Source organism: Microcebus murinus, chromosome 7 (assembly GCF_040939455.1).
Source record: "Microcebus murinus isolate Inina chromosome 7, M.murinus_Inina_mat1.0, whole genome shotgun sequence".
Lineage (NCBI taxonomy): Eukaryota > Metazoa > Chordata > Mammalia > Primates > Cheirogaleidae > Microcebus > Microcebus murinus.
The window spans coordinates 60,447,618-60,455,346 of NC_134110.1; positions in this window are offsets into that span (position 1 = coordinate 60,447,618).

A 7,729-nucleotide genomic window follows, 5' to 3' on the forward strand; every position below is an offset into this window, starting at 1 on the left:
AGGCCGGAGCGGTGACCTGGCTGCTCCTCTGGTCGCTGTTCCCCATCTCCAGCCTTGGGCTTCCTGCGGATGGCACCTGTTCCAGAAAATGATGGAAGTGTCTTGCAGAGGTCTCATTTCCTGACTTCCCCATGGTGGCGCCCTTGAACCGCTGGTTTCTCAGTTCAGCGCCTGCTCCTTCGCTGAGGGAACCGAGGATGTCGATTTTAAAGAAGGAAGATTCTGTTTCCAGAGGAGCTTGGCCTCCGTCAGGAGTGATGCCTCTGGGACACATAGAAGATGTCCAGGCTCAGCACTGGACCTTTGTAGTGGCAGACCCCCAGCAGGAGCCCTTGGTGAATGCCGCCCCTGGCTGGCTGTGCAGAGGTGAAGGCCTAGGTGACACTGCCACAGGAGAAACCCTGATTTTTTGTGCCAATGAAAGGGGAAGAGCCTCTTTCCATAAATGGATCCCAAGCAGTTACAAAACAACTGACAAAAATACACATCTTTGTGAAGTATCAGGTGGCCTGGACTATTCAGAGTCACCTGTGACTTTGGTATTTGCTTATCTACTATCAGCTGGGTGGAGAGGGGAGAGTCAGAGATGGCAGAAAGAGGGCACTTACCCTCTGGACCATTCTGAGAGGAGATGGGGACAGAGGGCGACACACTAGCTCTTGTCGTATCAGAATGGGTCACATGAGTTTTTGTGGCCTTGGGTAGCTGGAGGTCATCCATCTCAGTCTGATGTGGCCAGTAGCTATGGTTGGGACAGGATAGGGGTATTTTCATTATTCAGCTCTGGGGAACAGGTTTCCTGGGAGGTAGGGAATCATGAAATCATGCTCCATCCTATGAAACCTTAACCTATCTTAACCTGGGTAACTTGCAACCCATAGGAAGTACCTCAGAATGTGGGACACTGCATTGTGAATTTTGGAAGAACACAGGCTTTAAAGCCAAATTCTTTGGCTTCAAATCCTGGCTCTCCCACTTGCAGGCTGGGTGACTTTGGCAAATTAGCTGCCTTCTCTGTGCCTTGAGTTCATTATCTGTGAAGTGGGAAGAACAATAGCATGGACTTGTTGTGTTGTGTAAATATGCAGATCACTTAAAATAGCACCCAACACATGGTAAGCATTCAATAATTGAAGTTACTATCTCAACGTTTCTATCTAGCACTAAAATTTCCAGCTCTACACTGGACAACTCCCATTAGCTTAAAGTGGCCTTAAAATCAATAATTCCTCTAAGGCTGAGCTAATGACTTCCTACTAGTTCACCTTTAACAATTTCTTCATTATGTAGGTTTTCATTTCCATCTTGCAGACTGGTTGTGAAAATTTTTAGCATAAATTTCTAAGTGATCTCGGTATCTAGCATTTTAATTGGCTGGGAAATATATTTTTGTATTTCCTTAACACATAAGATAGCTTTACTCTGAGGACAGGAGCAAGTGAAATTCAGTTTACCTTAATTATGAATGTAGGTTTAACATTCTTTGTTGCTGTTATCATTGAACATTTTCTTTTAAGACTAATGAACAAATCACAAGCCCTAATAATGAATAATTTCTATTTCATTCTACAAATGGCAAAGTCAAGTAGTTTTAGCAGCACAATAATGTCATCACTCTAAGAGGAGCCCCCATCCCAGTAGATCTCATCCTGCTGCTTCCTTAACTGGATTGCAAGCTCAAGGGTACAGACTCGTTGCTCCTCTGTCGTTAAAGCTTCTTGTACTGGGTAGGATTTGGACTGGTTGCCATTTGCAGTACAGAGCTCAGTTTGAGCCTGGGTTCCACCCCCTAGAATTTTGGGAGAGAATCAACCCTGGGGGAAGGAGACAGATCTGAGGGGTTTGCCCTAAGTGATGGCATGGGGCAGAGGTTCTGAATGGAACTTGGAGGCCATTATGCAAACCTTTCCAGGTAGAACTAGGGTGAAGGTAGAGCTTAAGAGAGTGGTGTCACAAAACCTTGCCCATGTTGGGGTACAAAGCACAGAGGGGGTAACACAAAGAGAAGAGGGCCATTCTCTTCTCCAGGCCAGCTTTATAATTGACCCTGGTACCTATCAGAGCAGGATGAAGTAGTAGGAGTGCTTGGTTGTTCCAACTGCTTGTTATTCTAAACATATATAATGAGCATCCATATATATAATTATACATATACATGTACATGTACATATATACAACTTTGTACATATCCATGATTTTTCCTGGGATAAACTGGGTCAGAGGAATGTAGCATTTTGAAGCTGCCCCACTTAAAAAAATTTTTTTTAATTTAACTGTGTGGAAGTATGTATACATACACAGTGAAGCCTTTTTTTTTTTAATAGAAACTTTCTTTTTAGTAAAACTGTAGGTACATTCTAATACATTTTCTTTGACCTTATGGGAGGAATTTTTATTTTTATTTTATTTTTGGCCACACTTCTATTTATTGCAATAGCAGATACTCTTAGCTGTCTATTCCAAAGCCATTCCCACCCTTGCCTACTTCCAATGACAGAAGTTAGGAAAGCCACATACTTGCTTTCCCAAACTTCCTTATAGCTAGAAATTGTCGGATGGCCCAGTGTGGCTAATGAAACCAAGGAAAGTTGTTGGGGTCTTGTGGAGAAATATTTTTTTCTCCCTCATAAGGGTGAGACTTATGAAAAGAAAATATCTGCCAGAAACATCCCTTGTGCCCTTCCTCCAAACAGTTGTGTGGGGATGTGATTCTTGGAACAGTGGCAGCCACTTGTGACCCTGAGGCAACAAGCATGATTTGGAAGAATAAAAAAGCCAAGATAGTGATGATGGAAGAAGTAAAAGGAAAAAAGAAGCCTGGGTTTTAAAGATACTGTTACATGACTGGACTAACCTTGGAACCTCCTACTTCCCATTTTCTGTGAGACAGTAAGTACTAAGATTACCTAAGCCACACTTGCTCATGGCTTCTATTACTTAAATACATACTAATTAAAACAGACTCCCCTTTTTAAAACAATTCAAAATGAGATCATTATTCCTTTTTTCTCATCCCACACATACCACCCTTAGGGTGATTTCAGTACTTATGCTCTGAGTACATTCTTTACAACATTTTTTTTCTTTTTTTGAAACAGGGTCTTGCTCTGTTGCCCGGGCTGGAGCACAGTGGCACAATCAAAGCTCATTGCAGCCTCAAACTCCTGGCTTTAAGCAATCCTTTTCTTCAGCCTCTCAAATAGTTTGTACAACAGGCCCATACCATCATGCCTGGCTAATTTTAAAAAGTTTTTTGGTAGAGACAGGGTCTCACTATATTGTCCATATTGGTCTTGAATTTTTGGCCTCACGCAATCCTCAAACCTCAGTCTTTCAAAGTGCTGGGATTACAGGTGTGAGCCACCATGCCTGGTTTTTATAAAACATTTAAAAATGTAAGATACCCAGATCCATTTCTCAGCAATTCTGAGAACCTTCACATATGTTCCTTCCCACTGAGCCCTCATTCAGCCTGGCTTTTCTGCATTTTGGCAGAGGGAACCAGGTGACCCTGAGCAGTCAGATGCTTTCCTGTTGGCCTCATCCCTTGACAGTTATAAGGTCAAAGAAGAAGGTGTGATAGGTATTCTTGGGTTCTGCCGTTGGGCTATCGTGCCTGTATATCATTTCTGGACTATGCCCCAGGTCCCTCCATTCCTGGAGAGGGGTGCTACTGCCTTTTAACTGAGACCAAGTTAGAAATGCTTAATGTTTAAACCAGAACCTTTGTGCTAAAAACAGTACATCAGGTACTTGTGCCTAGAATACAAAGAACTCAGTGATTCCCTCAGATTGGAAGACAACTGGAATGGTTTTCCCTTCTGTATGTATGCTTGGACTAAGTGAAATGTTTGATTGTATTACTCCTGAATGACTGGTTTCCTGTTGTGATTTAGCTAATATTCAAATTTCCTGTGATAGGAATAAATTACAGGGCTTATTCCATCCTGTGGCCCACACCTTTCACAAACAGCCCATTGGGAGATGGTGGGACCATGTGCTCATGCCAAGTGGCTGGAATTGGAAGGGGTGGGCAGGTTAAGAAATGCCCCCTGCCTGGTTTGGGAGTGAAAGGAGGGCAGGGGCTCGAACACAGGTATTGCCCGATGCACTTGGCTGAGACCAGGGTTCACAGTGTGGGGTGCATGAAGAGAGCACTGGGTTGGGAGTCATGTAGAGTGGTAGAGTGGAAGGGAGGAAATACTGGGCTCAGACTGACAGATAAGAGAAAAATCTTGGCTCCACCATTTATTAGGCATGTGACCTTGAGTGAGTGGCTTCAACCTCTCTAAACCTCAATTTTCTTACCTGTAAAATGAGAGTATATATTGACCCAAGGTTTAAAGGAGTTGCAGTATAGACAAAGAATCTGGATCTGAGCTAGGTGGAGAAAAGGAAAAGTGCTAGAGAGAGGAGAGGGGCATAAAGTCCCAGCTTATGGCTGGACTGGTCTTGGTGGGTGTTAATCCTGTGGTCAGGCTAGGCCATCCTTAAAGCTGTATTACTCTCAGAATACCACCTGATAATCTAGTGCCACTTTCATGCTTATTTTATAAGAGAAGGAGACTAAAGCCCAGAAAAATCAAGAACCTTGCCAAAGCACCACAGTTACTGCAAGGTATACCAATAACTGGAACTAGGACTAGTGAATCAGTTTATCTTTAACTCCCAAAGTAGTACCTTTTGTGCCTGGCGTCTTACAAATTCCCTCATGAAAACAGCTCCTCCAATGTCTGCCTCAAATTTTTCTTCCAAGGGGTTCAAAAATAATCTAGGGGGCTGGATGGTCATGCATACATACACACCCAAATTCCTCTTAGGTCTACCACCCTGTGCAAATAAACACCCTGAGGAGTCCCCCGCCTGTGATGTTTTCAAAGAGCTAGACTCCAGATTCCAGTCTGAACTGAAATAAGTACCAGGACATTCTGGTACTTGAGTATATGCTGGGGACACCAAGTTTATTCAAGCCCTTCAGAGAAGGACTTTGACTTTAGGTTTTTCAGTTCCTAATTCAGTGGTATAAATTAGGGCTCCAGCAGCCCTAGAGATCTCCCTTCTTCCTGGGAAAACTCCCTGCAGTTATAAACAGCTGGTACCTTTGCTCTGCAAATTCCACCCAAGAAGGTTGGCCAGGGGGTTTTGTGTATAGGGGGCTTCTTTGGAACGCTGTGCATGCTGAAGTTTGGGCCACCAGAGAAGAGACATCTTTGGGGAATAGTTCTGTGGCTAGCAGAGAGAGTCTGAGAGGAACTTCTCAAAATGCGAAATACAATATTTAAAAATGTAATTATAAAAATTCGCTTTCATCTCATAGCCAAATGCCTTGGGATATGTGTTTCTCGCTCATAGGATATTTTTTAAACTTCATGTATTTAACACTTGGTTTTTGGGACAATTACCAAATTGATGGAAAGAATCAGACTGGACCATAAGGCTGCCAACCTCTTGTGGAGCTGGCGTTAGAGAATCCCAAGGAGACCTTCGGCTTGGCTGCCCAGAGGGGCCCGTAGGGGTCTGGACAGAGGTTATTACTCCAGCGAGCTCAGCTATTGTCTTTCCTGTTTAATCTAAAAGTAGAATTATGGTTTTCCCTGAAAGTTTAGTCTTAATACTAGGAGAGGAAGAGTGGAGTGGCTCTAAATGGATGTACTTAGGGCTTAATTTCAAAATGCCACAATACAATGGCCATCCATTACCAAAATGAGTGTGAGACTGATTCCTCCCTATGCAGAATTTACACAAGAGATTAGGTAGGACTGTTCCATAACACTTGGGCTCTTTAGCCAGATTAAAGAAATACATAAGCGTCAGACTGGAACAAGAAGACAACATGGGTAGATTTCTTTGAAGACACTTGCTGTCCTGTGTAAGCCCCACTCCCCTCCAGAGAGAGGTGAGGGCTACCTCTGTTTCAAGTCTAGTGAGAAGACTTCTACAGGACCCCTTGTAGAACCTGACATATGCCCCCCAGAGTTGAGAATACAGAGGACCTCCAGAGAGGTCTCTCACAACTGAGAGAACTCAAGCATGGTTGCAGCAGGTCGTGCTGGGGTGGACCTGCAGGATTCCTGTGGGCCAGGGAGAAAGAGCTGCGCTGGACCTGTCTGAGTCCTAGCCAAGAGGATCTTCACCTGAGCTCCCTCTGGCACTCCAGCATGAAAGTACAGGGGGTAAGCGCTCGGGAAAGGAGAGCTGAGGGCATAGAGGAAAGCTGGTGTTGCCCACACCACTGGATTACAGCTGGAGTAGCCCACAGGGGAATCCTCCCCAAATCTTCAGAAGAGCCCACCAAAGAAACAGCCTTAAACATCAGCCAGACCAGAGAGTGCGAATTTGAGGGAGTCACCGGTTTCCAATAGTATTTCCTGTTTCTCACCGGGCCTCCTTCTCCGGTGCTGACCCATACAAGGGGCAGGTAGAGAACCCTAGAAGTGCCCCACTAAGCAGCATCTTTGTGAAAATTGGAAAAAGGCCTGTGAGTATAAATGGGGGGCCTCTCCCACTCCTCTGGAGTTGCCCAGTGCCCAGCTTGCACAACTGTAAGCAAGGGTCCTCAGACAAAACCTACCACGTCACTTTGTGCCAGTGCAAGAAAATAGGTTTGAACTCGAGGAGGGGCTGTATTTGGTATATTTTATGCTAAACCCAGCTTGAAGTTTTGATTAATATTTTGGACTGAAGATTCAAATTAGTCAATTGATTCATGTTTGCAATTTATGGACCCTAAGTGAGTCTGTAACCCAGGAAGGAACAGAAGAGGCCATGGTACCTACCAAAGTTTTCAACCAGGCACAGGGAATTAATTTTAACATGTCAGTGGGTGACAAAAATAAAGTTGCATTTTTGATTACAATTCAGTTTGTGCCTATTTAACACATATAGGAGGAAGAAAGGAAGGACTCGGATGTTAAGTGGGTTGGACTGAATGGACTTAACCTTTCAGGTCTGAATAAGTCACTATATTGGAACAAACAGCACACAGGTTGAATTCAAATGTTGGGACTTCTTTAAGTCGAAGAGTGTCAAGCAGTCAAGGAGGATTCCAGGGAGGGCAAGAAAGGAAGATAAAACTGAACCCCTGGAAAGGGCCCAACTGATGTTGCTGGGAGTTGGAAGAGGAAGCTCTCCAGAGAATGGTATCATGACATTAACATAACAAAGATAGAGCTCAGGGCCACTATGTGCAGTGTGGGAACCAGTGAATTGATAAAAGTCTTGTTTGGTTCAGGACTTGGGGAAAGTTTGAAAGGAGGACTTGACCACAAAGTTCCTTTGCTGCAGGCAACCAGATGCTGAAATCCTTTGTAAGCACTGGGTATGTGGCTAATCTAGTTAAGGGATGTCCTTATAGAAGACATTAAGATTAAGACCAGGTGCTTGGCTGTGTCACTACCCAGTGCTCATTTACAACATTTAAAGACATTCTTTTTTTTTTTTTTTCCGGCATATTATGGGGGTACAGATTTTAAGGTTTCAATAAATGCCCATTTCCCCCCTTCTCCCCACAAGTCTGAGTCTCCATCATGACCATCCCCCAGATGGTGCACATCTCACTCATTATGTATGTATATACCCGCCCCCCGCCCCCCTCCCACCTGCCCAATACCCTATTACTGTAGTACCTATGTGACCACTTAGGTGCTGTTCAGTTAATACCAATTTGCTGGTGAGTATATGTGGTGCTTGTTTTTCCATTCTTGGGAAACTTCACTTAATAGTATGGGTT